The sequence below is a fragment of the Macaca thibetana genome, chromosome X (assembly GCF_024542745.1).
Source record: "Macaca thibetana thibetana isolate TM-01 chromosome X, ASM2454274v1, whole genome shotgun sequence".
In the NCBI taxonomy this organism is placed as follows: domain Eukaryota; kingdom Metazoa; phylum Chordata; class Mammalia; order Primates; family Cercopithecidae; genus Macaca; species Macaca thibetana.
Genome location: NC_065598.1, coordinates 2754706 through 2778890, shown reverse-complemented (window position 1 = coordinate 2778890; position 24185 = coordinate 2754706). Strand labels below are relative to the sequence as shown.

The window sequence follows — 24185 nt, the reverse complement described above, 5'->3', positions numbered from 1 at the left end:
CTTAGCCCTCTTTATCATCTAAGAGATTTCTAAACAAGTATATTTTATGTTTTAAAAAAACCATAAAGAGGTTGGGGAATAGGGAAGCATTGTTAGTGGAATCTAGCTTCAACTTTCTGTTGTGAGAAAGAAATATGGACATGTGGCTTTTGGAAGAAAAAAAGCAAAGCTATTTTTCATTAATGTCCAGCAACATGAATTTTAAGACAATAAGAAAAAAACAAGCAAACAAAAAATCTAAGAGTTTCCATGTATAACAGGAGGCTCACACAGTCTTTTTTCATTATTTTATGTTATATAAGCTTTTGTGAAATATGTCAACATAATGCAATCACACATTTTCTGGGCTTGGCTGAGGGGTTGAAGTTTACAGTTTTTCCTCAAGATTTGGCTTTGAATCATTATAAAAATAGCTTATGTGTATAAACATTTTCTATCTTACTTTCTAGATGATGGTAGGAGATTGAGGTTCATTTTAAGTAAGTACTTAAAGGAAGAGATAAAAAATGATTTTCAGATGACTGGATTAAAACCCACTGCAGTTTTATTTTTTTAGTGTTGATTCTGGAAAAGTGAGACTTTTATTAGGCAAGGATTTAAACTAATAGAAAAAAAAACCACTGATATTTTGCTACAGAAAATACTGAATTTAATACATTCTTAAACAGAGAAAGATAATCTGTCTTGATGTCCTCCTTGCTGAAACAAGAGCAGGCACAAAAACCCACCCTGCAGCCAGGTGGCTGGAGGACAAGGGGAAGTAGGAGGAGGAGGAAGAGGAGGAAAGGAAGAGGAATAGTAGGAGGAGAAGGAGAAGGAGAAAGAAGGAGGAGGAGGAGAGAAGGAGGAAAAGGAGGAAGAAGAGAAGGAGGAGGAGGAGAAAGAGGAGGAGAAGGGGAGGGAAAAGGAAAGGGAAGAGGAGAGGAGAGGGAGGAGACAGGAAGAGTATATCCCTTTGTGACTATCAAATTAGTTGTTAAAATGATAGCAATTCTTGGGAAGCGTGGAGGTAAAATGTGCACTCTCATAGGCTGGCATAGTGACAATATAAATTGAAAAAAAAACCTCTTTTAAGGGCATTTAAGGAGGAGAATCGGTCCCTGTTTGGAGAGGAAAAACAAGTTTCCAGCATTTTCACACACATAGCTGGAACTAACCTCTGACTTTGTGAAAAGCCTTTATTTCATAGTGTAACTGTTATAAATAACAAGACATAGAAATATATTAGAATATGATATTCTGTATAATGTAATATATATTAGAATAGAAGATAATGAAAAAATAAAAATTATTTGCAATCTCATTCCTCAAAGATAAATATTCTGAACAAGTCCAGATTTTGGTTAGTGTGCATGCACACTATGTAATTGCAGTTTGGATTATAAATCAGATCATGTGGTTTAAAGTTCACCTCCGCCTCCCAAAACCCCAATATGTGATTTGCATAGCTCAACATTAGTCAGCCCCATCCTACGGATGTATAGATATGTCATTAAGTATTTAATCCTACCTTGGGGGACACTTAGACTGTTTCACAACTTTGCCCACCTCTGCAAACAATCCCCATAGTCTCTGAAATTCTGAGATATGGAATGGCCACAGTGAAGTGTATGAGCATATTTAAGACTCTTGCAAAACATTTCCAAAATGCCTTTCAAAGAGATTTTTCCAATTTGTATTGTCTCCGTGACAGCCTATGAGAGTGTACATTTTACCTCCACGCTTCCCAATAATTACTATCATTTTAACAACTCGTAATTTGATAGCCACAAAGCGGTATGCTCTTCCTGTCTCCTCCCTCTCCTCTTCTCTATCCTCTTCACTCTCCTCATTCTCCTCCTTCTTTCTCCTCCTCCTCCTCCTCTTCTTGCAGTAGCACAAATAATAACTTAAAAAGAGATCTTGGTTATTTTTTGTTTGGGTGTTGGTATTTGTGCAAACTCCCTGGTGATTCTAATGTTCAGCCAAGATTGAGTACTGCTGTTCTAGCTTGTGTCTCTGTAGACTTCACTCTATCTCCTTACTTTTATTATAAGATGAAATCTTAGATTGAATCTTTAGATGCAATCTTACTCCAACCTCTCATTCCCCCAAATGGTAGGAGTAAACCCCCAAATTCCAATCACTATGCTGAGTTGAGCCATCAACATCCCTAATTTGCCTCAACTTATTTTATGCACACCAGCACTGAGACAGACCCCACCTTTTGTAAAGTCACCTGTCTCGATGACCTCCTCCTCTTCCTCCTCCTCATTCTTCTTCCTTTCTTCTTCTTTTCTTCTCTCCCTTTCTTTTTGCTCCTCCTCCTCCCAATCCCCTTCTTCTTTGCCAAACAACCTAATTTGGCCATCTCTTGGAAGAGTTTTATTTCTTGTTTTGTCCTTACATTTCTTTTTAAAAGTTTTTAACTGACATAGGATAATGTAGGGGGTACATAGTGAGGTTTTGATGCATATGATGAATACTGATCAGATTAGGGTAATTAGCATATTCATCATCTCAAACACATATCATTTCTTTGTGTGGGGAACGTTCAGTTCCCTCTTTCTAGCTATTGGAAACTATAGAATATATTTGTATTACTATAGTCATCCTACAGGGATGTAGAACACTAGAACTTATTCTTCCTTTCTAGCTGTAATTTTGTATCCTCTATATACTGAGCTGTTCAGCCTTAGTTTGCTGAGCAGTAAGAATTAATCTACATAGCAAGCCTTAAATACAGCAAATACATAAGAAGGCATTAATATTGTTCTAAATATAACAAATACTTTGTTCACAGTTATCATTTTTCTATTTTGTTTATGGAACTGCATTTTTGGAAGGTACAGTAGTGTTAAATTGTTTGTAGTTGTATTTTTCAGTTTTTTTCCTTTGTTATTCACTCTTCTTTGTGTTTAGAAAGTAACTCTTCTTTCTGACATGAGATATTGCTCACATACTTTTATAATATTTTTCATCTTTAAATATTGGAATTTGGTCAGGTGCAATGGCTCACACCTGTACTCCTAGCAGTTTGGGAGGCTAAGGTGGGAGGATTGCTTAAGGCCAAGAGTTCAGACCAGCCTGGACAATGCAGTGAAACCATCTCTACAAAAACTTTTTTTAGAAATTAGATGGGTGTGGTGGCGCATGCCTGTAGTCCCTGCTACTTGGGAAACAGAGGAAGAGGATTGCTTGAGTCCGGAAGCTGGAGGCTGCATTGAGTTATGATTGTGCCACTGCACTCTAGCATGGGTGGTAAAGCAAGACCTTGCTTCTAAAATATATATATATATATATATAATGTATTATATATTATGTATATAAACTGAAAGCATTTGGAACTCACTGGAGTATATGGTGTGAAATCAAGATCTAACTTTGTTTTACCTGAATATTAAACCAATTATTCTAACATCATGTATTAATTTGTTCTCATGCTGCTATGAAGAAATACCCAAGACTGGATAATTTATAAAGAAAAGAGGTTTAATTGACTCACAGTTCTGCATGGCTGGGAAGGTCTCAGGAAACTTACAATCATGGTGGAAGGCACATCTTCACAGGGCGGGAGGAGAGACAATGAGAGCTGAGCAAAGGGGGAAAAACTCCTTATAAGACTATCACCCTCAATGATTCAGTTACCTGCCACTGGGTCCTTCCCATGATATGTGGGGATTATGGGAACTGCAATTCAAGATGAGATTTAGGTGGGGACACAGCCAAACCATATCACACCATGTAGTAAGTAATTTATTATTTCCTCAGTGACCATAAATGTCACTCACATTAAATACCCATGTGAGTTTCTGTTTTCTGCTTTATTGTAGGGTGTCTTACAACATATTTTAGTGTGAAAACCCATGCTTTCTTATGTTTTCCATATTGTTATATGTGTTCACACTAATTTTTGTCTATAAATTTCATTTACTAAATATTTATCACCAAAAATCATTGAGATTTTAATTGGATTTCTTCTAAAAGATGAATCAAATTTTTCGTATGTATTCTTTATAACATTGTGTTTTCCCATGCAAGGACATATATGTTTCCAGGTTTTCAGCATCTTTGTAGAAGCCTTGAACGCTTTTGCTAAACTTTCTTGGGAAGGTCTTGTTTATTTGCATCTTTTTCGGCTGAACTACTTAATTGGTCATATTGCCTGTGAAAAAATATAGCTTTCCCTCTCTTCCCATAGTTATATCTCTGGCTTCTTTTTCTTGTTTTATTCTACTGGCCACTTTCCAAAGTTGTGGTTGGCAATGTTTCTGATTCTTAGAGAAGAAAAATGTCCCTAGGACAGTCTTTTGTAGGTAATGCTCAGAACTCTGGTTCTGATTTTAGCAGATTGTCTAAAAAATAAAACAACAAGGACTTCTGTGTTGAAGAAAATGTGCAACCTGTAGCCAAAAGAAAATGTTCATCGCCTTTAAGAAGAATCTTCCCAAGTCTAGATTACTAAGTGTACTCTGTTTTTGAGAAAGGTTGTTGAAATTGAGCAAGGGCATCCTCACACCTTTATGCATGAGCAGTGCTCTGGAATGGGCTCATTCTGACTTTCGGAGCTAACCATGAAACATCCAGGAATTGTGTGAGCCATCTGTCCAACCATTTGTAGCTCGAAATGAACATAGTGGGAGAATTTACACCATGGGAATTGGCAAACACCATTAATAAGTGTGTGTGTATTTTGAGAGCTGGTTTGCTTAGTACATCACCTATTATATAGATAATCTCATCCATGCCTTTATTTGATAAGGGGCATATTCTATATGCCAAACAAGGTAAAAAGAGTTTAATAAAAATTTCAGTAATTAAGGCAAAGTTTCAATGAATAATTATGCCAATAACCAATTGATAATGCAGTTATGATCAGTACTATAAAAGTCAGATGCTGTCAGAGTTTATAAAACAGATGTGTGGTGAAATCTGATGCAAGATTTCCCCTAGGAAATGACGTGTCGACTTTGACCATGCCACTTTGCAGGACTCTTGGTCTATCTCATAAATACATAAACAGTTGTTTCCTGACTGGATTTACCTGCATCACATTCAAGGAAAGCATATTTTATTTTAATAGCTTACCACAATCAATAGAACTCACTTCTGTGGGTACGTCCAGGCCTCAGGATTGACTGGCAGGAGGGAGATCTAAGATGGAAAGAACAAGATAGAGCATTGAGAGTAGAATATGCAGGAGAGTCTCTGCCATCTCTTCTGAAGGGTTTGCCATTTCAAGACTTCCCAGGTTTGCTTTCTCACAAATAAAGTGACCACCAAGTTTTGCTGTTTGGTGTTCAGATACATAATTCTCTCTGTGTGGCAGACTGCTCCCCAGAAAATAAAAAGAATGAATTCCATTGTGTATGTGGACCACATTTGCTTTATCCAATCTGTCATTGATAGGCATTTAGGTTGATTCCATGACTTTGCTATTGTAAATAGTGCTACAATGAACATTCACGTGCATGTGTCTTTATGGAAGAATGATTTATATTCCTCTGGGTATATACCCAGTAATGGGATTCTGGGTCAAAGGGAATTTCTGCTTACTATGCAGCCATAAAAAAGAATGAGATCATGTCTTTTGCAGGAACATGGATGGAACTGGAGGCTATTATCCTTAGCAAACTAACACAGGAACAGAAAACCAAATACTGCATGTTCTCACTTATAAGTGGGAGGTAAATGATAAGAAATTATGAACACAAAGAAGGAAACAACAGACACTGGGGTCTACTTGAGGGGGGAGGGTGGGAGGAAGGAGATGAGAGAGGGAGGGAGGGAGGGAGGGGGGGAGGGAGAGGAGCAGAAAAGATAACTCTTGGGTACTGGGTTTAATATGTGAGTAATGAAATAATCTGCACAACATGCCCCTGTGACACAAGTTTACCATTGCAACAAACCTTCACAAGTACCCTCAAACCTAAAATAAAAGTTAAAAAAAAAAACTAATGAATTTCACATGGTTTGAAAAGAAATGAAATAAAAATATAACTCGGAGTACTTCATATTCTCTAACTTCCCACCCAAATTAATTCTACATACATATTTAAGTAGGTTCTTGGAATTTTCCCCCCTCCATGACTGCCTTTTTTGCTTTCAGTTTGTCAATAACCCAAGGTACCAACAGGGTTTACTTTACCAAGCATTATTCATGTTCCCTTTATGCAATAGAAGCACCATTTTTCTATTGTATTTGCTGTTAAGATAGCTGATGAAATATCAGAACAACATGTTTATGAATGAGTTGTTTTTAATTGAACTCAAACTTTAGTTCTTAGCGACAGAATTCCAAGTATAGTTGGCCTTGCATGACAGTTTGAACAAAAAGGGATGTGATAATTCAATGTTGTTCCATATATTTTAGTTTCAGTCATTTACACTTTTCCATATTGGGTGAATACCTACCATTGAACATGATTTGCCATCTGGTGGAAGAAATGAGACAGACGCCCCAGTGAGTGTTGACAGGCTAGATGACCTCCTATACGCTCATTAGCAGAGGTAGATGAGGGAACTATAAAGGGAATAAATTTGGGTTAGAAACGGGGTCTTAGAAGAAAAGTCACTCAAGGATGACTTTGATTTGTACAAGCCCCTTTAGAAGGGAATTGTCAGCTTGAGCCAGACCCAGGGATGTGGTTCTTTAGGGTGATTTTGGGAAAGAATGAGTGGTTCAGTTTGGCTTAAAGATGGGTTGTATGGGGTTTGGGGTAGAAGAAAATGCTGGACATGATGTGCTGCATTTTATTTACTTTTTTATTTTACTTATTTATTTTTAGAGACAGGCTCTCGCTCTCACTCAGACTGGAGTGCAGTGGTGTGATCATAGCTCACTGCATGCTTGACCTCCTTGGTTCTAATGATCCTCCAATCTCAGCCTCTCAAGTAGTTGGGAATACAGGTGCACACTACCATGCTTGGCTAACTTTTTAAATTTTTTGTAGAGACAGGATTTTACTATGTTGCCCAGACTGGTCTCAAACTCCTAACCTCAAGAGATAATCCCAACTTCGTTTCCCAAAGTGCTGGCATTATGGCTGTCAGCCACTATTCCCAGCCCCTGTACTGCATTTTAAAGCATGTTCCATATTGGAATTAATTGGATAGTCAATATGGAACAGTTGTGGGGTTTTTGTTTGGTTTAGCAAGATACTTTGGAATATGTAATCAGTAAGGAATTTAAACAACATTAAATAACATTAACTAAGCATGGCGACTTTGATTGATTTGCATTAGACAAAATTAATTGGCTTCCTCATAAAAATTAGTTAGGCGGTGCTTGTCAGATCAGTGAGAAATTTCACGAAAATTAATAGGGGATTGAGTTGGATTGATTTCCATTATGCAAAATTAATTGATCACCTGGTCAAAATTAGTTAGGAGGTGATTGTCATGATTTAGACAAGGATTAATAAAAGTTTGATATAAAGTGGTTCTAGAGAAAATAGAAATTGGGAAAAATAGTTGCAAAATATAAGAGAGCTTCTTAGAATTTGGTGATTGTCTGCTTGTAAGAGAGGAAATATAAGTTTCAAAAAATATTTGAACCTGAGTGACTATGAGTAACAGGTCTCATTCAACCAGGGTGGGGATGTTGAAAGGGGGACTGTTTTTCTAGATAATGAATTGAGGGTATCATGCAAACAATTAAAAATAACAAAGACAGATATCCATTCAATATCACCAGATTCAGAAACAATCACATTAAAATGATTTTTCTTTTCCATTATTTTAAAGTTCAGTTTCCTTGACTGTTCAATATTTATTAGTATGTTCGAAGCCAAAGACACAAAGAGAAGAAAGCTTAGAGTATGAGGACAAAAATAAAAGTGTAGCCAGGTACAAAAAGGATTTGGAGACACAGAGCAAAGTGTTGAAGGAAGTACACTGGGAATTTTTATTTGGGTTTTGAGATCCAGTTATTATAACCCCAAGTGTGCGCTGGTTGCAGTTGCTGAAAGGTTTATTAGCTTCCTGTAAAACCTTCCTTTATTAGCCCAAACTGAGGCAATGCATCTTCAAACAAGAAAATCTGCCTTTGTCAAAAAGTGCACTCAAATCAACTTAGAGAACCACAGGCCAGAGAACAGTCCCAGCTGGCCTGCAAAACTGCACCCTTTACTGCTGAGACCCCACTGTGATTCATGGCCCATGGGGTCATCCAGCAGGAATTGGGGGCACCGCAGCCCACTGGAAGGAAAGCCCAGAAATAATGGCTCCCTGCAGGTATTCACAACAAAGACTCATAGAGGTATGGAGACAACCTCAGGGTGCAGCTTTTACTGAGTCCATGGACATGACTCAGGCTCTGCTTCTTCCGCTGTGAGCCACAAAATTAGCACGAGAAAAATTAAGAAGGGTTAAAAAAAATCACGTTTGCTTTTCAAGAGAGGGGAGACTCAATGTGTTCAGTTTTCATCATCACGAATGGTATATGTTCAATGAGATGAAGGAAATTCTCATTAGTTGAAAGGTTTAATTGATCTTGGTGCAGCCCTTATGCCCACAAAACAACTGCCCACTGCCAGTTAATTTGCCAGGATAAATAAAGCAAGCTGGACCCGTTCGGGCTTGGTGCATGGCTTCAGTGTTAAGGGTGGAGCCCACAAAAGCTTGCACTTCTCCCAAATCTCTTTAAAGCTCTTTCCACATGCCTATAGAATGAATCACGTTGGAGCTGAAATCTCTAGTAAGTGCACTAGTAAAGTAAGAGGTCGAGATGAATTATATACTTGTATGCAGTTGCAGTCCATCAGATTTTTTATTTTATTTTTCGGTAACTGTAACCATGGGAGCACAAAGGAAGGTCAGGCAGAACAAGAAGTACTGCCGTAAGATTTGAAAAACCCTTCATTATAATTTTCTCATTTTATTAGAAGATGTGTAATGACAGAAGCCACGTAGACCAAGGATACTAAAAGATTTAACAAAAGTCATGCAACAACACATGACCAGATGAAGCCTGGATAAGAAAACATTCAGACAGACAGAAGGGAATCCTATGATGGAAGTGATAAGAGAGCATTATTAAGGCAAAAAATAATCAAAATAATATATATAAACACTTACTGATATTGTTGCAGTGTACAGTGTTGATGTCAAAGAAATGTTCGACAACCACATTAAAAAATGGGCAAACAGCCAGGCACAGTGGCTCACACCTGTAATCCCAGCACTTTGAGAGACTGAGGCAGGCAGATCACTTGAGGCCAGCAGTTTGAGACCAGCCTGGCTAACATGGCGAGACCTGTCTCTATTAAAAATACAAAAATTAGCCAAGTGTGGTGACACATGCCTGTAGTCCCAGCTACATGGGAGGCTAAGGCAGGAGAATTGCTTGAATCCAGGAGGTAGAGGTTGCAGTGAGCTAAGATCATGCTTCTGCACTCCAGAATGGGTAACAGAGCAAGATACTATTTCCAAAAAAAAGAGAAAAAAAAGAAAGAATGGGCAAAGGATATGGACAGACACATCTAAAACAAAGACATACACATAGCCAACAAACATGAAAAAATACTTCATATTACTAATGATCAGAGAAATGCAAATTAAAATCACAATGGAATTCCATCTCACACCAGAATGGCTATGATTAAAAAGTCAAAAACAACAGATGCTCCCAAGATTGCAGAGAAAAGGGAACACTTATACATGGTAAGTGGAAATGTAAATTAGCTCAGCTACTGTGGAAAGCAGTTTGGAGATTTCTCAAAAAATGAAAACAGAACTACCATTCGACCCATCAATCCCCATTACTCAGTATATGCTCAAAGGAATAAACGTTGTTCTACCATAAAGGCACATGCACGTGTATGTTCGTTGCAGCACTATTCACAATAGCAAAGATAAGGAATCAACTTAGATGCCTATTAAGAGCAGACTGAAGAAAGAAAATGTGGGTGCATATACAACATGGAACACTATCAAGCCATAAAAAGAATGCGATTGTGTTCTTTGCGGCTACATGGATGGAGCTGGAAGCCATTATTCTAAGCGAATTAACACAGGAATGGAACAGGAAACAAAATACCACATGTTCTCACTTATAAGTGAGAGCTAAGCATTGAGTACACATGGACACAAAGGTGGGAACAATATACACCAACTCCTACTTGAGGGTGGAGGGTGGGGATCAAAAAACTACCTATGGGATACTATACTTATTACCTGGATGATGAAATAATCTGTACACCAAATCCCTGTGACGTGCAATTTATCTATTTAACAAACCTGTACACGAACTCTCTGAACATAAAATAGAAGTTGGAGAGAAAAAGTAAGTAACAATCAATCAATCAATCAATCAATCAATCAATGTATGAGACTTACCTGAATGCTATAATATTTTATAACAAATGAAATATATATTCTTTGAGCAATGCAGAAATAAAGTTTTTTGTTTAATTGTACATCAAACAATTTATAAGGTGATTTCTGCAAAAGATAAAGCTACAAAATATATTGCTTTTGCAGAGAGATCATTGAAAAACTACTAAGATAATTGGCAAAAAGAGCAAGCGTTCTTGAATTAAGAAAATGGAAAGATAACTCCAGTATGCTAAGTGAATGATATTGACTAGTGCTTCCTCTAGGTTCCCAGGAATGCCTCATGAAGCAGATAGTATTTGTCCGTTTTCCGTGTGCGAATTGGGACTCACAGAAAGCAGATGATGTGAATAGCTGTCAAAAGTTGGTCCCTTGGAGTCAGATGTGGGTACAGCTCAGCTGTGCCACTTTCCTTGGTGGTGATATTGGTTCATTCTTGTGCCTATTGTGCAGCCATGGGCTGCAAATCTAGAATTAGAACTGAGGTCTTGGCAGCTGCAGATATTCTGCTCTTTTTATTACTCCTTGATCCTCCTGCAGAGAGTCTGACACAGAAACAGGAGAATTAGTATATGTACTTCAGCATTTAAACAGGATCCGACATCAACTTGTAGCTGCTTTCCCAATAGTTCATGCAAACAGAAGACTTCTAAACATGTCATGTCTCTGTTGGGTCAAATAAAGTGGCTCCATTCTGGAATTTTCCTTAACCATATTTTAGTGTGTATTTTCTGATATTTTCCTTAACATTACTTAGAATATTAATGACTCTTGACTGAGTATCTTGAGCTAGGCACTGGGCTGGGCATTTTGCACTGAAGTCTACAGTCTTTCAGAAAACCCCAGAGGTGTGTATGCACTACATGGCCCCAAGCCCAAGTTGAGGGAGAGAAGGGAACTAGTTTTAGGTGGCACTTCTAGGAAGAGGTGAAGCTGAGTTTTGCACTCTTGCCTGTAAACAACAAATCTCAACAATGTTTTAGGTTTATTCCATAGTGAATGATAATTATTATCACCTTTAGGATTTCTGGTGTGGTTCCTGCATGTCAGTCATAATGAAAAGCAACAACATGGATGACCTTCCAGACAATGTACTCTGAATGCACAATTTTAACTGGCTCAATATATACATATATATATATATTGAGCAATGCAGAAATAAAGTTTTTGTTTAATTGTGCATTGAATAATTTATGAGGTGATTTCTGCAAAATATAGGGCCAGAAAATGTATTGCTTTTGCTGAGAGGGCATTGAAAATCTGCTAGAATAATTAGCAGGAAAAGCGAGGTCCTTGAATTGAGAAGATGGAAAGATAGGGAACATTTCTTCATGGCTGAAAGTGTCATTTTGCCTGGCTGGAAAAGATGAGAACCATGATTAAGGGGTATGTCAACCAAGAGATAACATTTTAGTCCGTTCTGTGCTGATATAAAAGAATATCATAGACTGGATAATTGAAAATGAGCAGAAATTTATTTCAGTCATGGTTCTGGAGGCTGGGAAGTCTAAAATCAAGGGGTTGCATCTGGTGAGGGCCTTCTTGCTGTCTCCTCCCATGGAGAAGGCATCACATGGTGAGAGAGAACAAGAGATCAAACTCACAACCTCAAAGGCTTTTATAATCCATTCATGAGAGTGGCCTTCTCATCACCTAAACACCTCCCAAAAGTCCCCACCTCCCAACACTGTTGCATTGAGAATTAAGTTTACAACATATGCTTTTTAGGAGACACATTCAAACCATAGCAGATACTCATAACAAACTTTTTAAACGTATATTCGTGTATTCCATTAGGCAAATATAGGTTATATATATATTTATATTATATATGATATTCATATTTAATATGTAAATATATTATGTAAAATATATAAATATACGTTATGTATAATATTTATTTTATATAAATTTATATATTATATATAAATATATATTTATATAAAAATTTATATACATATATTTTATATATTTATATATAAATATATAGAAAATATTTCATTCCAATATATATTCCATTCTAATATTATACATATAACTTCAATATATTTCTAGATATGTTTTATATGTTTTATGTGTTTCAAGATAGATACAGATATTGGTACAACAAAGATACATAACTTTTCATGGCTCAGGAGTTCATTTCTTTTTAGCACTGAATAATATTCCATTGTTGATAAATTGATGTTGAGGAAGGCTATACATTTATAGGGACAGGGGTTCTGGGGAACTCTTTGTACCTTGTGTTCAGTTTTGCTATGAGCTTAAAACTGCTCTAGAAAATAAAGTCTATTAAAAAATATGTACCAATCAAGCTAAACTATGAAAAACTAAATTTTGTTAAATCTAAAATATTCCCTTTCTTAAAAAAAAAAGTATAATGTCATCTTCTTTGCTGAGACAAAAGGGAAACATTAATTATTTTCTAAGAAGTATGGGTATGAAGACTCTTCTCTTTAGGTCTCTAAAACTTCTTTGTCTGTTCCTTCTGTATAAGCAGAACTTTGGGTGCCTGGCTTCCTCCATCAATGGGCCATGTGGGTGGACAAAAGAAAGAGCAAGGTTCTTGAATTGAGTATTAGTTCTTTCTCCTGCTATTGGAGCCACGGTGGAGTGAAAAATGCTTTGTACAGTGGAAAGGTGCAATGTTGAGTCAAACTGTTTTGTTTATTCAGTTGACATCCTTTGAGGAAGCACCATGGCAAGGCTTGTGCTTCTGCAGATCCTGGACTAAAATTAAAATAAATATGCAGTTCTTGCTGGTGCAAGGCCAGCATTAGATGCCTCCCATGGGTAAAATTCCCAGAGAAAAATAGGAATCTGAGTATTCAATACATCCGTCTTAAAAGCTAAAGCAAAACCCAATTTTCATCAGTTTTAAATTTCATTCCTTAAAAGAATTAAAAATACAATTATACTTTTTAAAAACACATAGATTCCCTCTCATTCTATTTGTAAGCCTTGTTATATCCATGTGATTTATGTATGATTCCACAGAAGTAGACCCTGAGAGGAAGAGCTCCCAAGAAACCTGTAGGAATGTTGGTGAAACCAGCCGGGGTCGGGTAGGGGAGAAACATAAATCAAGCAAGGTGGGATCTCAGGCCAAGTTGTAGGGAAGAAAAGATTCATTTTGCATACTTCAAATCAGTGCCTGCACACTAATTTTTATACATTTTAAACACAGGTTACCATCATTTTAGCTCAGCGTTCTGTGTGCAATTGATAGCAATTTTCTCATAATTAACTAATGTGTTCTCTTCATGAGCTCACTCCCAAATTGTTGGCCATATCTGGTCTATACCCTGGAATGCATCATTTCTGCACATCTCTCTGAAAGATAAAATTTCAGTTTGTTTCCAATTTGTTAATATATTACTCCCTTCCTCCCTCCTTAAATTTTTGTGCTAAATTTTCTAAAGCTTGGTCCCTAAATTATGTCCTGGTGATAGAAGAACCAAGAACAGGTAATATATCATGTTCCTTAGCCCACATGTGGTTATCTGGACCTGTTATATGGTCTTGTCTTGCTGACCACCTAGTTTCATTCTTGAAAGATAACTTCCCTTGAATCTACTTTTCCAAACCTTTACTCATTCTATGATCTTTGTGAGAAGGATTTCTGCACTTTTCATAGTAGGGCAGAGCTACATCTTGAACTATCAACACACATGTGAAATCATCCCTACAAACTTTATAAAATTTATCAGGGAAAAAAGAAGGGGGAGAAATGAAAATAAACCAAGCTCACAGCACACTCAACACTCATCCTGAGGTCAGCTTACTCCCTGACCTGCTTCGTCATAGTTGTTTGGTGCCTCTTGTCCTAGAATCACATAGACCTTTGATTAGAGTTCCCTTAACTACTTTGTAGATAACAACTTCAACATTATGAAACAAGTTTTCCCTCTGAGATATTCTTTCAGGCCCTGCATACTGATGAAACTACTGATGCCAGCTGGTCTGAAGGACACCACAAGAAGCTAACACACCAAAGAATGCAGTTTCCATATCCTGATGACTTCATCCTCCTTACCCAAAGCAGTCAATGACCCGAATTTTCCAGCTCCTTATCCTCTACAATCCCTTTAAAAACTACAGCTCAGGATTCCACAGGGAGACAGATTTGAGGGTCTTCTCCCATTTTTCTCACTCAGTGTCCTGCAAAAATTAAGCTCTTTCTCTGCTGCAAACCCTGCTGTCTCAGTGTATTAGTTTGTTACTGCACAGTGGGCATATAGACTCTGTGGTCCTATAACACATAGTCCAAGACAGCTGTTGTTGGGTAAGTCTTTCAGGTCCTACTTGTCTGCATACAAAGTTTCAAAAGGGAGAAGACTATAAGATGTTACTTCACTGGCTACAAATAAAATGTCTTAGAAAAACTCCCATGTTACTTTCTTCAGTCTTCCCAGTGGTTCTCAAAGTGTGGTACCTGGACCAGCCTCATCACCTGGAAATTTGTTAGAAATGCAAATTATAGAATCCTTCCCTAGACCCGCCAAATGAGAAGGAGTGGGACCCAGCATTCTGTGTTTTGACAAGCCCTCCATAAGCTTCTAATGCTCCCTCGACATTGAGAACCACTGGTTAGGACTGCTATCTCTCTCATCAAATCTCATTCAGATCATGATCTAATTAGCAAACAAGACTGTGAGTCATTCCGGGACTGACCTGCCTTTTTTTCTTTATATATACCAAAGCTTTCTGTGTTTCAGCTGACTAAATGGGTGGAATTCAGGAAGGAGCAGCCAGTTTATGAGGGCACTGTGAAGATTTAACATATTATGGTGGGGTTGCAGATTAAATCCACACAGGGACTTAAAAAAATTGAAACATTACAATATAAGACACAGAGATCAAACATTTCCAAGCTTTAAGAAAATCTAAGACTGAACACAGTGGCTCATGCCTATAAATTCTAGTACTTTGGGAGGCTAAGGTGGAAGGATTGCTTGGGGCCAGGAGTTTGAGGTTAGCCTGGGTAACACAGTGCAACTTTGTGTCTACAAAAAAAACTAAAAAATTTAGCTGGGTTTGATGGCATGTGCCTCTAGTCCCAGCTACTTGGGAGGCTGAGGCAGGAGGACGACTTGGGCCCAGGAGTTTGAGGCTATAGTGAGCCATGATTGCACCACTGCTCTCCAGCCAGATGAACAGAGCAAGATCCTGTCTCTAAAATAATAATAATAATAATAAAATTTTAAAAAGAACAAAAGAGAAGATCTAAGAAAATTGAAAGAATGGTATCAGAATATAACTTGGGCAAGTGATAACTATACAAAAAAGAGGTAGTGGTCCACAGACTACTTTCTAAACCTCTGTGTGTCTCCCCATTCAGCAAGCCGCAAATAACAACATGCACCTGTAAATCAGAGTCAAGTGAGTTTCATCAATGACTAAAGCAAGGCTCCATTAACCTATTTACAACAAAGATAGCAGCCCACTTTGAGTCTTGTGGGTCTCACAGTGGGCTGCCATCTTGGTTGTAAATAGGTTAATGCCTCCAAGGATCATTTTCTCAGAGTTAGACTCTCTTCCATGGTGAATGTTTTACAGCATTCCTTTTACAAAAATGTAATGAAAACCACTGAAAATGAGCACAAATAATTTTCAAACATATACTTGAGGCTGTAACTGCAATGTAAAACAGAAATGTAACAAGAAAGAAACTCTTATTTTAAAACACCATAGCATTTTAATAGGTAAATGATAAGACAGGGATGGGACAAAAGACCCACAGGTTTGCTGTAGGTACAATCATTGAGATAGATACCAGAACTGCCAACACTGATGTGTTGTGTTGGCAACTCAAATAGCAGCAGGAGGATTTCCATAGATGGTGTTTTCCAAAGTGGTGACTAGTCCTTGATCAGGTTCTGATCAAGGCAATTGACTGCAGTCAGTCCTCTGTTTCCACTGTTTCGCTTTCTTTTGAATTTCATGTTGATTAAAACTGTTCAAACGTGGATGAAACTGGAGGTCATGATGTTAAGTGAAGTAAGCCGGTCACTGGAAGACAGTGCAGATTTTTACTCCTGTGTAGGAACTCAAAAAAATGGATCTCATGGAGACAGAGTGTAGAATGATGGTTACCAGAGGCTGGGGAGAGGTCTCTCAGTGGGCCACCATCGTGAGTCTCACAGTGGGCTGCCTTCTTGATTGTAAATAGGTTAATAGAGCCTTGCTTTAGTCATTGATGAAATCCACTTGAATATGTGTTGAATACTTAGAACAATAGACAGCCACAGTAGGTATCCATTAATTTCAATAATTAGTATTTGCAACCAAATTTATTCAGATGAGCAGTCTTCATGAAAACTAACTTTCTTGGGTAAGTAGGATGAAGCTGTTTATGAGTATAGCAGTGAGCCACTGAATGAATATACTCCTACCTAATAGATTATAACTTATGTACTAGCTTATTGAGGCAAATTATAAACATATTGTTAACAGCAACCATTTGTCACACAATGCTAGGACTGTTGCAACCTTCTTGTTTCCTGCTGTCAAAATTAAATCTACGGCATGTACTCGTTGATCCTTCATGGAGGGAACTCCCCTTACTACTTTCAGTTTTCAGTTTATTTTTATTCTTAATTAACAAATAATAATTACATGTATTTATGGGTTAAAATATGATTTTTTTATACATTTATACATTGTGGCATTAACAAATCAGGCTAATTAAAATAATCATCACTTCACATATTTGTCATTTCTCTATGGTGAGAACATTTGAAATCCAATTTTTAAAGCAATTAAAAAATATACAATATATTATCAACTACAGTCACTGATACGGTTAGGTTCTGTGATTCCACCCAAATATCATGTCAAATTGTAATCCCCAGTGTTGGAGGAGGTGCCTGGTGAGAGGTGATTGAATCATGGGAGTGGACTTCCTTCTTGCTCCCCTTGTGATTGTGAGGGAGTTCTCATGAGATCTGATGGTTTAAAAGTGTGTGGCACTTCCCCGTTAACTCCTCTCTCTCCTCCATCACCATGGTAAGACATGCTTGCTTCCCCTTCATCTTCTGCCACGATTATATGTTTCCCGAGGCCGCCCCAGCCATGCCTCCTGTACAGCCTGCAGCACCATGAGCCAATTACACCTCTTTTCTTTATAAATTACCCAGTCTTACATAGTTCTTTATAGCAATGTCAGAACAAACAAATACACTAATCTTGTTGTGCAATAGATCACCAGAATTTATCCTTCCTGTCTGACTGAAACTTTGTACCCTTTGACCAACATACACCACATGCCCCCATCCTCTGACACCCACCATTCTACTCTCTACTTCTATGAGTTTGACGTTTTTAGATTTCACGTATGAGGGAGGTTACGCAATTTTTGTTTTCCATGCCAACTTCCAGGGCATGGAATGGTGTGGATGGTACACATGCCCCAAATTGGCTACAGAGCTGTGGGCAGAAAACTTGAAGACAGCTTGAGGGTATTTTGGAATCCAGCTATGAGACACACAGCAAGCTTGATGGGTCTTTAATGACAACCATTGGAGAAACAGGATAATATTCCTCCCTGCCTTTGTCCACTTGGGATTCTATAATAAAATAGAATACACTGAGTGGCTAAAGCAACAATCATCAACTTCTCATGGTTCTGGAGGCTGGAAGTCCAAGATCTGGGTGCCAGCAGATCTAGTGTCTGGAAAGGACTCTCCCTTTGGTTTGCAGGTGGCTACCTTCCTGTGTCTGCAAATGGTGGTGAGAGAGGGTGGGGAACGAGCTCTGTTATGTCTCTAATTGTAAGGGCACTAATCCCATCATGAGGGCTCCATTCTCATGACCTGTTTTTCAAAGTCCCCATCTTCAAATATCATCTGTCTTAGCCTTACAGGCTGCTATAATGAATACACCATAAAATGGGTGGCTTATAAACAACATAAATTTATTCCTTCCATTTCTGGAGGCTGGAAGTCCAAGACCAAGTTGTGGCAGATTTAGTGTCTGGTGAGGACCGGCTTCCTGGTTCATAAATGGTGCTAGGTCCATCCTGGTTCGTAGACGGCACTATGTTCTTGCTGTGCCCTCACATGGTAGAAGTGGGAAGGGAACTCTCTGGATCCCTTTTTATAAGGGCACTCATCCCATTCATGAGGCTCCACCCTCATGACCTCATTACCTCCCAAAGACACCACCTCCTAACACCATCACCTTAGAGGTGAACATTTCAACACATGAAATTTGGATGACACAGATGTCCAGATCATAGCACCATGAGAGTAAAGATTGGGATTCCAAAACATATAAATTAGGAGAAGGTGAGTTAAACGTTCATTCCATTGCATTCCCTATCTGCCCTGTGGAAAGAGAATGCATGCCTATTGAAGTCAGATGCCTGCCTATTTAACTGGCATTTTCACTTGCTGGGTGTGGACGGTACACGTGCCCCAGATTGGTTACAGAGCTGTGGGCAGAAAGCTTGAAGGTGGCTTGAGGGCATTTTGGAATCTGGCTCTGAGGTGCACAGCAGACTTGATGGGTCTTTAATGACAACCAGAGACTTGGAAGTGGAGAGTGATCTTCTACACAACAGATGAGAGTGAACTTCTCTCCAACATTTATTTGGATGAAGCAACTCAAGTCATCCATGGGACTAAATGCTCTAGCCTGTCAATACCCAGCTGATTGGAAATTCTTCTGGGAAGAAACCTTCTCATTCCCCATCTGGCAGGCTCCTGATGCCACTGCACCATTGGAGGTTCCTAAAATGCTCATCAACACAGTTCACTGGCAGCTAATTTTACCTAGGGATTTGACTCTTGACATCACTGAGTGGGTGGAGAAAAGCTTTCCATCTCTCATATATTTGGAAAGAAGACCAGAACTGGGCCATGTACACAGGAAGGGGGGAATCCTGGCATCTGTAGCAATGGGACTGCTTTCTCAGGAAAAACTTGGTTTTATTAGGTTTAGAAAGTCTGCTCATCAGAACTACCAACTCATCCAGCAATCCCACTTACTGGATATCTACCCAAAGGAAAACAAATCATTCTACCAAAAAGATACCTGCACCCATATGCTTATTGTAGCACTATTCACAATAGCAAAGATATGGAATCAACCTACGTGTCCATCAGTGCATGAATGGATAAAGAAAATGCGATATATATACACACCATGTGTATTAATCTGCTCTCATGCTGCTGATAAAGACAAACCCAAGACTGGGTAATTTATAAAAGAAAGAAGTTTTAATGGACTCACAGTTCCATGTGGCTGGGGAGGCCTCACAATCATGGCAGAAGAGCAGGCGACATCTTACATGGCGGCAGGCAAGGGAGAATGAGAACCAAGCGAAAGGGGAAACCCCTTATAAAACCATCAGATCTTGCTGAAGTTGCTTATCAGCTTAAGGAGATTTTGGGCTGAGACGATGGGGTTTTCTAAATATACAGTCATATCATCTGCAAACAGGGACAATTTGACTTCCTCTTTTCCTAATTCAATACTCATTATTTCCTTCTCTTGCCTAATTGCCCTGACCAGAACTTTCAACACTATGTTGAATAAGAGAGAGGGCATCCTTATCTTGTGCTGGTTTTCAGAGGGAATGCTTCCAGTTTTTGCCAAAGTCTCAGGATACAAAATCAATTGTGCAAAAATCACAAGCATTCCTATACACCTTTAACAGAGAGCTAAATCATGAGTGAACTCCCATTCACAATTGCTACAAAGAGAATAAAATACCTAGGAATCCAACTTACAAGGGATGTGAAGGATCTCTTCAAGGAGAACTACAAACCACTGCTCAAGGAAATAAAAGAGGACACAAACAAATGGAAGAATATTCCATACTCCTGGATAGGAAGAATCAATATCGTGAAAATGGCCATACTGCCCAAGGTAATTTATAGATTCAATGCCATCTCCATCAAGCTACCAATGACTTTCTTCACAGAATTGGAAAAAACCACTTTAAAGTTCATATGGAACTAAAAAAAAAAAAAAAAAAAAAAAAAACCCGCATTGTTCACACAATCCTAAGCAAAAAGCACAAAACTGGAGGCACCATGCTACCTGACTTCAAACTATACTACAAGGCTACAGTAACCAAAAGAGCATGATATTGGTACCAAAACTGAGATATAGACCAATGGTACAGAACAGAAGCCTCAGAAATAACACCACACATCTACAACTATCTGATCTTTGACAAACCTGACAAAAACAAGAAACGGGGAAAGGATTCCCTATTTAATAAATGGTGCTGGGAAAACTGGCTAGCCATATGTAGAAAGCTGAAACTGGATCCCTTCCTTACACCTTATAAGAAAATTAATTCAAGTTGGATTAAATGTTAGACCTAAAACCATAAACACCCTAGAAGAAAACCTAGGCAATACCATTCAGGACATAGGCATGGGCAAGGACTTCATGACTAAAACACCAAAAGCAATGGCAACAAGAGCCAAAATAGACAAATGGGATCTTATTAAACTAAAGCGCTTCTGCACGGCAAAAGAAACTACAATCCGAATGAACAGGCAACCTACAGAATGGGAGACAATTTTTGCAATCTACCCATCTGACAAAGGGCTAATATCCAGAATCTACAAAGAACTCAAACAAATTTACAAGAAAAAAACAAACAACCCCATCAAAAAGTGGGCAAAGGGTATGAACAGACACTTCTCAAAAGAAGACATCTATGCAGCCAACAGACACATGAAAAAATGCTCATCATCACTGGTCATCAGAGAAATGCAAATCAAAACCACAATGAGATGTCATCTCACGCCAGTTAGACTGGTAATCATTAAAAAGTCAGGAAACAACAGATGCTAGAGAGCATGTGGAGAAATACGAACACTTTTACACTGTTGGTGGGAGTGTAAATTAGTTCAACCATTGTGGAAGACAGTGTGGAGATTCCTCAAGGATCTAGAACCAGAAATACCATTTGACCCAGCAATCCCATCACTGGGTATATACCCAAAGGATTATAAATTATGCTACTATAAAGACACATGCACAGGTATGTTTATTGTGGCACTATTCACAATAGCAAAGACTTGGAACCAACCCAAACGTCCATCAGTGATAGACTGGATTAAGAAATGTGGCACATATATACCATGGAATACTATGCAGCCATAAAAAAGGATGAGTTCATGTCCTTTGCAGGGACATGGATGAAGCTGGAAACCATCATTCTCAGCAAACTATCACAAGGACAGAAAACCAGACACCACATGTTCTCACTAATAGGTGGGAATTGAATAATGAGAACACTTGGACACAGGGCGGGGAACATCACACACCGGGGCCTGTTGGGGGGTGGGTGTCTGGGGGAGGGATAGCATTAGAACTACCTAATGTAAATGATGAGTTGATGAGTGCAGCAAACCAGCATGGCACAGGTATACCTATGTATCAAACCTGCATGTTGTGCACATGTACCCTAGAACTTAAAGTATAATTTAAAAAAAAAATCAGATCTCGTGAGACTTATTCACTACCATATGAACATTATGAGGGAGACCACCCCCATGATTCAATTGTCTCCCACTGGGTCCCTCCCACAACATGTGGGAATTATGAAAGCTGCAATTCAAGATGAGATTAGTGTGGGGACACAGCCAAACCATATCACCATGGAATATCACACAGCCCCACAAAAGAACGAAATCATGACTTTTGTAGCAACATGGATAGAACTGGAGGACATTATCCTAAGTGAAACAACTCAAAAACAGGAAGACAAACACCCCATGTTCTCACTTATAAGTGGGAGCTAAATGCTGTGTAGACATGGACATAGACAGTGGAATAACAGACATTGGAGACTGGGAAAGGAGGGAGAGGGGGAGGAAGGTGAGGGATGAGAAATTACCTAGTGGATACAATGTACACTATTTGAGTAATAGTTACAGTAAAAGCCCGGACTTCAGCACTCTGCAATCTCTCCATGTAACAAAACTGTGCTGGTATCCCCTAAATCTATTAAAAAAAAAAAAAAAACCTGTAAAAATTACAAATAAGAGGCCAGGTGTGGTGGCTCATGCCTGTAATCCCAGCACTTCGGGAGGCTGAGGCCAGTGGAATGCTTGAGTTCAGGAGTTCGAGAGCAGCCAGGGTAACATGGCAAAACCCAAAAAAAATTAGCCAGGCAAGTGGTACATGCCTGTAGTCCCAGCTGCTTGGGAGCCTGAGGTGGGAGGATTTCTCGTGCCCAGGAGATCAATGCCGTGAGCCAAGATCACACCACTGCACTTCAGCCTGGGTAGCAGAGAGAGACCCTGTCTCAAAAAAATAAAAAATAAAAGTAAAAATACTCAACCTTACCTTATTCTTAAATATCCATTGCTGTGTGGCTCTGGGGTGACTGTGCCTCCTGCGGTAAAAATGTACCAGCATTTTTCTGCAAGGAATGGGGAATAAATAGGGTTTGGAGAAACTCTTTACTTACAACGCAAGAGGATATGGGGAAAACCACAAGTCATTTTATTTTGGTTCCTTCAACAATGAAGGACTTCCTGTCTTTGAGGAAGGTGGCGCTTTCTCTCTCTCTCTCTCTGTGTGTGTGTGTGTGTGTGTGTGTGTGTGTGTGTGTGTTTGTGCATGCGCACACACGCTCATTAAGCATTTACAGTCCTGGAATGTTATTCTGACTACTCATAGCGACTCCACTTCCTGCCCACCCAAACAGTCATCCGTTATGGAAAATACGCCAGCCTCTGAAATATTTACCGGTGGCCCCGGAGTGCCACACAGGCATTTCTTATAAATACTCAACCTTCTGTTCAAGTCTCCAGGGGTCCCTTTTCTGTTTGGGTAGCAGGGTGAGTGTCCATGAATTGCTGACGCTGCAAGCTCCCCCATGTCCAGCTGCTCTGTGATATTTATTTTCCACCTCCACTAATTAACTTCATCCTCCTCTCAAAATGCAAGCACCAGGCAGCTTTAGAAAGATGGTGCAGTTTTGCAGATTGCAGGCTTCAACATGCAGGACTTTGTCGAGTGCGTTCAGAGGCTGGTTTTATTTAAGGAGATTTTTCATGGTGCAGCGATTCGGGGCAGCTACAGAGGTACCACTGGAAGGTGGAAAGCCACCTTGGAATGAAAGTCTCTGCAGGAATCAGCTGAGTGGCCTTGAATCAGAAAGGGATGTGGGGCAGATGTAAGGAGTTGACATTGAATTTGCACAATGCCGCCTTGTGTGTTTTCTTGCCTGTCTCCACGACCCTTCTCTAAAGCCACTTGGAAAAACTGGACACATTAGCTTGGCATGTATTTAACATCATGCTAGCTGGCAGAACTCAGTGATCCCTGAGCAAAGCCAAAGGGGTGATAAATTAAAGCCATGCTGTGTTGGAAAGAGCTTCAGGGGGAAGCAGATTTATCAGTGCGAGGGATGTCTGTAGGCACAGCTGACATTGTCAGCTCCCCCCATTCCCCAGACAGATGGGGACAGGAAGAGTAAACTCATTATTAGATCTGTAATTCCTCTCGGGGATTTTACTGTGCTTCTCTAGCAAGCTCTAAGTGACAAGCATAATTTCTCTTTCAGCACAAACAGTTCTATTACAAATGTGATCTCTCTGGGCTTCCAGTATAAGCCCACTGCTACTGGCACGAATGAAAGACCTAGTAAAAGGAAAGTTGTCTCTGCAAAATGTTGGCACTGCAGAGACTGGGGGTAAAAAGTTTGAAAAGGGGCAGTTCACGCACTCTTTCTTTACTACTCAGAAGGTATTATGGTAATGTTTGTGGCTACAGAGTCTATCTACATGTTTATTTGGTGGAAAATAAGACAACTCAACTGATTATTTAATTTATTCATTTGTTTTCATGAAACAGACTCTGTTTGGTACAAAAGCATCACAGTGAATAAAAGAAGA

The 24185-nt window shown here is 39.0% G+C and overlaps 1 long non-coding RNA gene across 1 annotated transcript; it reads right to left on the bottom strand.

The window, feature by feature from the left end:
- Nucleotides 1-4621: 4621 nt before the first annotated feature.
- LOC126946419 (uncharacterized) lies at nucleotides 4622-22791 on the bottom strand. Its single transcript, XR_007722657.1, has 3 exons — nucleotides 22630-22791; nucleotides 10647-10859; nucleotides 4622-5133 (listed from the first exon to the last, which is right to left on the bottom strand). It is a non-coding gene; the product is annotated as an uncharacterized LOC126946419 (long non-coding RNA).
- Nucleotides 22792-24185: the final 1394 nt, after the last annotated feature.